The following is a 6837-nucleotide window of genomic DNA, read 5'->3' on the forward strand; positions in this document are numbered from 1 at the left end:
AAAATGGTTTAAATTAGACCAATCTAATTGGTGGTGCAAACTAAACAAACCCACATAAGTTAGCATTTTTCTTTTGTTTTTTTTGGTTACATTTTTTTTTTGTTTATTCTTCATCCTTTATTTGCTCTTAACGAAGCTTCAGAAATAAAAACAATGTTCCTGCCGAGTAATTAATGACACAAACTAGTAGATAAAGCAAAATACTCCCTCCGTCCCATAATATAAGCAACAACAAAAAAAAGCACACTTATTAAGAAATCTAATTATTCTTATTTAATACTCATAACAAAATAGACGTGTATGAATTTTGGAAAACAAAAACCTAATAAATACTACTATGGGTATTTTGAGTAAACATGTTTAAATAAGTCAAAGGTGAGTTTTTTTTCTTATAATTTGAGACAACAAAATTGTGTTTTTTTTGCTTATATTATGAGACGGAGGGAGTACATGAATTTTGTCAACTGCTACATTTGCATTTTTTTTAATCACTTGTGATCAAGGAAACAAATATTTATCATATGTAGTTTTTATTTTTTTTTTTGACAAAATATGTAGTTATGCTTGAGGAAATTTCATCTCCTATTTATTTTAGAATATATATTGCCGTGGATTGCAAGGTTTTGAAACTGTGGTTGCAACCAAAAGTAGTAAATGGCAATCAATATTATTTTTATTTTAATCAAATGCTTCTTCTCTATTTTTAATGGCCTTCAGTTTTAAATTGCATTTAATACATTTATGTCGTATGTATTCTGCGTTCAAATATTGTAGTGACTATTTATTTCTACTTATATCTTTCAACAACTTGCATCTCTCATTGGATTATGAACCTGCAATGTATCCTCTAATTTATGAGACAATGGTTTACTGTATTTTTACAACCAAGACCAATATGGCAAATTCTATGGTACACCCACAGATTTGAGTGTATTGGTACACCAAATCAATAAATTAATAGTTAAATGTGTTATTTTTTGAAGAGAAACATTGTTTTCTATCACCCATAATTATAATAATTAAATCTTATAATAATTGAATTTTTAGAGAATTTTGTTTATTTTTTACAATAAAATGTAAAAAAATTAGTATGATTTTTATAAACAATGAAATGATGTTTTTTCTTATGAAATGACATTTTCTAAAATATAAATATCAACAAATAGATTTTTATTCCCTAAAAATAATAGTTAATTTAAAGATTCTTGAAGTATGAGTACTGGTACACTTTAATTTGCAGGTGTACCGTAGATGTTCCCGACTAATATATATATGTTGCAATGTCGTGGGACAGTAATTGAATCTAAATACACCAGAGAAACCATATTGATGACTTACATACATTCAGCAAAGAGCCTAAATTCGCACACAAGATTAGTTCCAAATAATTAATTAATGGGTAAATACAGACTTTGGTCCCTTAACTTATTTTTGCGTTTCATTTTGGTCCCTTAACTTTAAACTGTCTCAATTTGGTCCCATAAGTAACTCTCCGTTTACTAAAGTGGTCCCTTCCGTTAGTTTTTTTAAAAAAAACGTTAACTTTATATTTTTTATTATTAAAAATAATTTTAAATTATTAAAAACATAAAAAAAAGGTTTTACCATCATTTATAAAAAAATTAAAAAACAGAAAACTTAAAAAAACAAAAATCTCTTTTTTTTCTTCATTTCTTCATCTTCTTCATTTTTCTTCTTCATCATCTTCATCACACCTTCATAAAACAACACATTCCAATTGGATCCAAACCCATAACCTTAATTCTCACACCCTTCATACCCATTCCTTCCTTATTCCCATTCTCACTAAAAATCGAAACTTTAAAACAACACATTCCATTTTCAGCAAAATCATCACCAATTCAAATCTCGTTAAATCATTGCTTCATTCCTATACTCACTGTAATTCATCACCCCTGGTTTTGATACCCTTTTCAAGACTTTTGCTCATATGAACAAGCTGAGAAATGGTACTGATACTTTTGTTAAAATAAAGGAATATGGTTTCTTTCCAACTATTACTTCTCATTTCATCCAATTCCATTCGTCAACAAATTATATCACCATAAATGTATTTCATTATCCAATCCCCTTCTTCCTTGGTGTTTCTCTGTCGTACTTTCTCTTCATCTTGAATTTAAGGTTATTGGAAAAAATTAATTTTGATTATGGTGTGAGTGACTGAGTTCTAATCTGATGACGCATTTGATTGAAGAGAAGAGAATATAATGGGAGAAGCAGCAAGAATCTGCATTTACCCAAAAAAAAAACGCAAATTCAGGTTCAACATCTCTGCTTCCTCTCTTCTCAGGTTCAACAACAACAATCAACACAGGTTCAACAACAAACAACAAGAAATCCAAACAAATTCAGATTCATCTCTTCTCATATCAAATAATTCGTACAGCATCAACAAAGACAAAATCAAACCAAAATCCATCCATTCTCATGTCGCCGCAGCTAAAAAAAACATCGTCGCCGTTCATATCGCCGCCGTTCATGTCACCGCCGTTCAACCTATTGCCGCTGTTAAACCCATTGTTGCCACCGCGCGCGACCTTGAACCCATCACTGTCAGCTGCCAGTTCCTTCTGCACAGATCTGTGTTTATGGGTTTGGGAAGAGAAGAGAAGAAAGGATGATTACAGTGAACCCATTTTTCTTCTGCACAGACCTTGAACCCATTTTTTTTTCTTTTTATGTTTTTAATAATTTAAAATTATTTTTAATAATAAAAAATACAAAGTTAACGTTTTTTTTATAAAAACTAACGGAAGGGACCACTTTGGTAAACGGAGAGTTACTTATGGGACCAAATTGAGACAGTTTAAAGTTAAGGGACCAAAATGAAACGCAAAAATAAGTTAAGGGACCAAAGTCTGTATTTACCCTTAATTAATCTAAAAAATCGTTTTTTTTAGGAAACAAAACTCTAATTCATACACATACGTGAATAAATTCATAGCATTATAGAAGTATAGAATAACTCTGTCTGACAGGACGCATTCAGATTTTAAAAACATTTCATTTCAGAAATACTAGTATTACACTTCAAATGAAATTGGTAAAATGTAAAGAAGCATGAAAAAATAAGAATAAAAGTAAAACTTATGGGTGTAGTAGATACACGGATAGCAGCAAAGTTGTATAGTGAACATAGTTACCATTAGTGGACAGATAGAGTGGCATGGCTCAACAACTGTGTCCGATACCTTTGGAGAAGGGAAAACAGAGAAAGTAAGCATCATTCTGTCTGGATACTCCTCCCTAATCTTTGATATTAATAGTGTTCCACTGCCAGAACCCGTGCCTCCTCCAAGGGAGTGGCACACTTGAAAACCTTGCTAGCAATCACAGTATTCGGTTTCTTTACGAACAACATCAACAGAGTCGATCAACTCAGCACCTTCCGTATAACGACCTCTGGCCCAATTATTACCAGCACCAGATTGTCCAAACATGAAATTATCAGGACAAAAGATCTTACCAAACGGACCAGATCTTATACTTTCCATAGTGCCAGGTTCAAGATCCATAAGAACTGCTCTAGGAACATACCTTCCACCAGAATATTCATTGTAATACATATTGATCCTTTCCAATTGAGTATAGTTTCCACCTTGGCTTACATACTTTCCTGTTGGATCAATGTCGTGTTTGTCACATATCACCACCCAGAATTTGGGTCCAATTTGGTTACCGCATTGGCCACCTTGAACATGCAAGATCTCTCTCATCGTTTGAAGAATGGAATTTAGGGTTTGGTGTGTTTGGGGAAATGAAATGGCTCAAACAAAGAATATGATTGGGCTAATCTAAAAAACCTTAACAAAAAGAAAGAACAACATGTTTCATACACTTAAACGACAAAATTAAAAGAAAAAATTGTTAAATAACACAAATGTAAAGTTAGCAGGTAACAGGGTTACCCCCACTATCCAATGTTCCCACATTAGTATTATTTATAAACACAACCTTTAATCCTTCACAAATAGCCGAAATCTTACTACTTCTCAAAACCAACGAGCTAACATTAAATTTAGTAGAACAAGACACCCTCACACTAAACCAAATTGAACCTCTCCGTCGTTCATTACTCATTTTATCCAAATTCCACTTTTGAAAGGACACGTGGTTCACAAGGTAATGTGATGAAGTCTTCACATTTACTTGTTTTTGTTCATGTTTATTTAAAACAAAATTTGGCACGTAACTCATTGCTATCTTATTATTGTCATTTAAGACATCAAATTTTAAATCCAAAAAAGAGACACCAAATCTATTATTTGGATTTTCAATAGTTATACTAATTTCCCAGTTACCTTTAAGAGTAAGATTACTGTTAAAATCAGTAACTGACATTGATGCAATCTTAAAAATGGGAGACTGGGGATTTACCACAATGGCTAGGATAATCGCGCAGATGAATACAAACGGGAATGTTAAGCATGAGCATTTGAGGTACCCACGCATAAATTTGTTTGTTTGGACAGCAGAAGAATTATTGTTGCCTAACGGATATCCTGAGTATGCATGGGGTAGCGGTGGCGGTGGTGACGTGCCCATGTTTGATGGTGCTTTTCGTTTTGATGGTTCCATGATGATGTTGATGTTAAGATAATTGATTCTATTTCTCAAATATGTTCGAGGCCTGTTTTCTTGGTGATCCGTTGCAACAGCTAATGCCGTTACTTCTGAGAAAATCTTGTGTGGACCAAGACCAAGAATTTTGGTTTGGTCATACACAAAGAGAGAAGAGAGAAGAGAGAGAGGAGAGAAGAGAGAGAACATGTAGAAGAGAGAAGAGAAGAGAGAGAAGGAGAAAAACTTGTGTGTGTGACCAAACCAAAATTCTTGGTCATGGTTCACACAAGTGTTTCTCGTTACTTCTTATCACACACATGTACGTGTTTTGTCTATTATACTGTTTTTCTTTGGTCAAAATCTATTTTTTTTTTTAGGATCTTTGGTCAAAATCTATTATTATTACTCTATCTATTATAGACATGTGACGCATTATTCTATTATTATACACGTCTGCTGATCACATGACATGGTTTTTTTTGGTAGTGTTACAAGGTAACGAGGCAAAAGGAAAAAGAAAAAAGAGGACGAGTCAAAATTAAGTTCTAAACTTATCTCTCAGAATGAGAGATTCCATGTCAGGCGGATGACAGTTCGAGCGAGCAGAGCACCTTGCATATAATCATTCCTTACCCATAAAATCTGCACACATAATTTGTTCCCTAAGAACATGCATCAATGTTGTATTACCATTTCCATGTAAAACATCTCTAGTATGAAGGATGTCAGTAGCATAAGTGTGCAATGATCACGACCATCAATAATCAGATCAACCGTTTCCAAAGAATCAATCTCACAAATCTCTCTAACATACATTTGAGGATGGTTGAAATGAGAATTACACATGGCATGCTAAGCTCAAATACATATAGAAAATGTACAAGTGGCACTACAAGGAATATAAACACAAACAATTTTATTTATAGCATTTGTTCAATATTAATTATCATTTATGGCATCCAAAAAGTCAAAAACAAAATATGTTAATATTCTACTAACAGTTAAATATAAAGATAAACTAATTACATTTCTTTGATTTATCAATTACATAAAAAATAAATATGAAAACGAGCTTAATCACTTTACATCGACGGTATCAAATTATTTTACACATGTATCCATTTGAATTGAAAGGAAACGTAAAAAAACACGAGATGGATATTTTTCGTTGATAAATATTTTAAAAAAAAAACAGCATAGTTCTTAATGTATTAAAAATACGGGAAAAATAATTATCCCTCTCCAAAAAACTTTGGACAAGTTAATAACTTATTACTAATAAATATTATAAAATCACGGGACATATCTTTTATTTATATAACAAATTATTTGACAAATCTTAAAAAAAAAAATGTATTTGACTCGAGTGTAAAATTATTTACTGGTTGAAACAAAAGAACAAGCTATCAGACTTTATTTACCTTCCTCGCGATATTATAAATGAGTGTAGATTTTTTTTTGTTTTCATCTTACCGTTAAAAAAACAAATTTCAAACGTAAATAATTTATTACAAGACAATTCAATAGTACACTACATCTACTACATCTGTTTTTTTTTTTAGGATGTACACTAATACATATGTAATTTTTTTGTTGTGTCCGAGGTTTGAACCCCAGACCTTGCATATATTATGCATTGTCCTTACCAACTGAGCTAAACTCACGGGGTATTGCATATGTTATTTAATAATATAATCTTGAGTCGATATATGAGTTATTAAAAAATATTAAAAATTATGCTACTCTTATAATTGTGGTGGAGAGAAAGAGTGTTGATTAGTGTATTTAGCCATATATGACGCTATTTCATTAATTCAAATCTCCTATCTCCTATATATACATTCGAGCATAGTTTAAATAAATAATCAACATGACATTCTTCTTTCATCAATTTAAATCAATGACACATGTCATTATGTTGTACAAACCATACAAATAATTATTTTATTACAAATATAAATAAAATAACATGGGAATCCTAAAAAAATACGGCACAACTATTAATCACTGAATCCTAGAAAAAATAACATGGGAAAAATATTTGTTATTGGTAAATATTATTATTTTTATGAAACAAAGGTGATGCTAGATGTTCCCTTAAAAAAATTGATGCTAGAAGCATTACCCAAATCCATTAAGGAAACAAAAATAGAAATACGAAGAAAGAAAAGGGAAACTAGATCTGAAGGTGAGAAAAAACACAAGAAGGGGGGTTGAATTGTGTTTTTTAAAAATTCTTCGTTTCTCTTAAAA

At 31.5% G+C, this 6837-nt stretch overlaps 1 pseudogene; it reads right to left on the minus strand.

Moving 5' to 3' along the window:
• Positions 1–3166: 3166 nt before the first annotated feature.
• Positions 3167–3737, minus strand: LOC146915830 (tubulin beta chain pseudogene; annotated as a pseudogene).
• Between the last annotated feature and the right edge of the window lie 3100 nt (positions 3738–6837).

The sequence above is a fragment of the Medicago sativa genome, chromosome 6 (genome assembly GCF_051527215.1).
Source record: "Medicago sativa cultivar Bolivia chromosome 6, Bolivia_mono, whole genome shotgun sequence".
In the NCBI taxonomy this organism is placed as follows: Eukaryota; Viridiplantae; Streptophyta; class Magnoliopsida; order Fabales; family Fabaceae; genus Medicago; species Medicago sativa.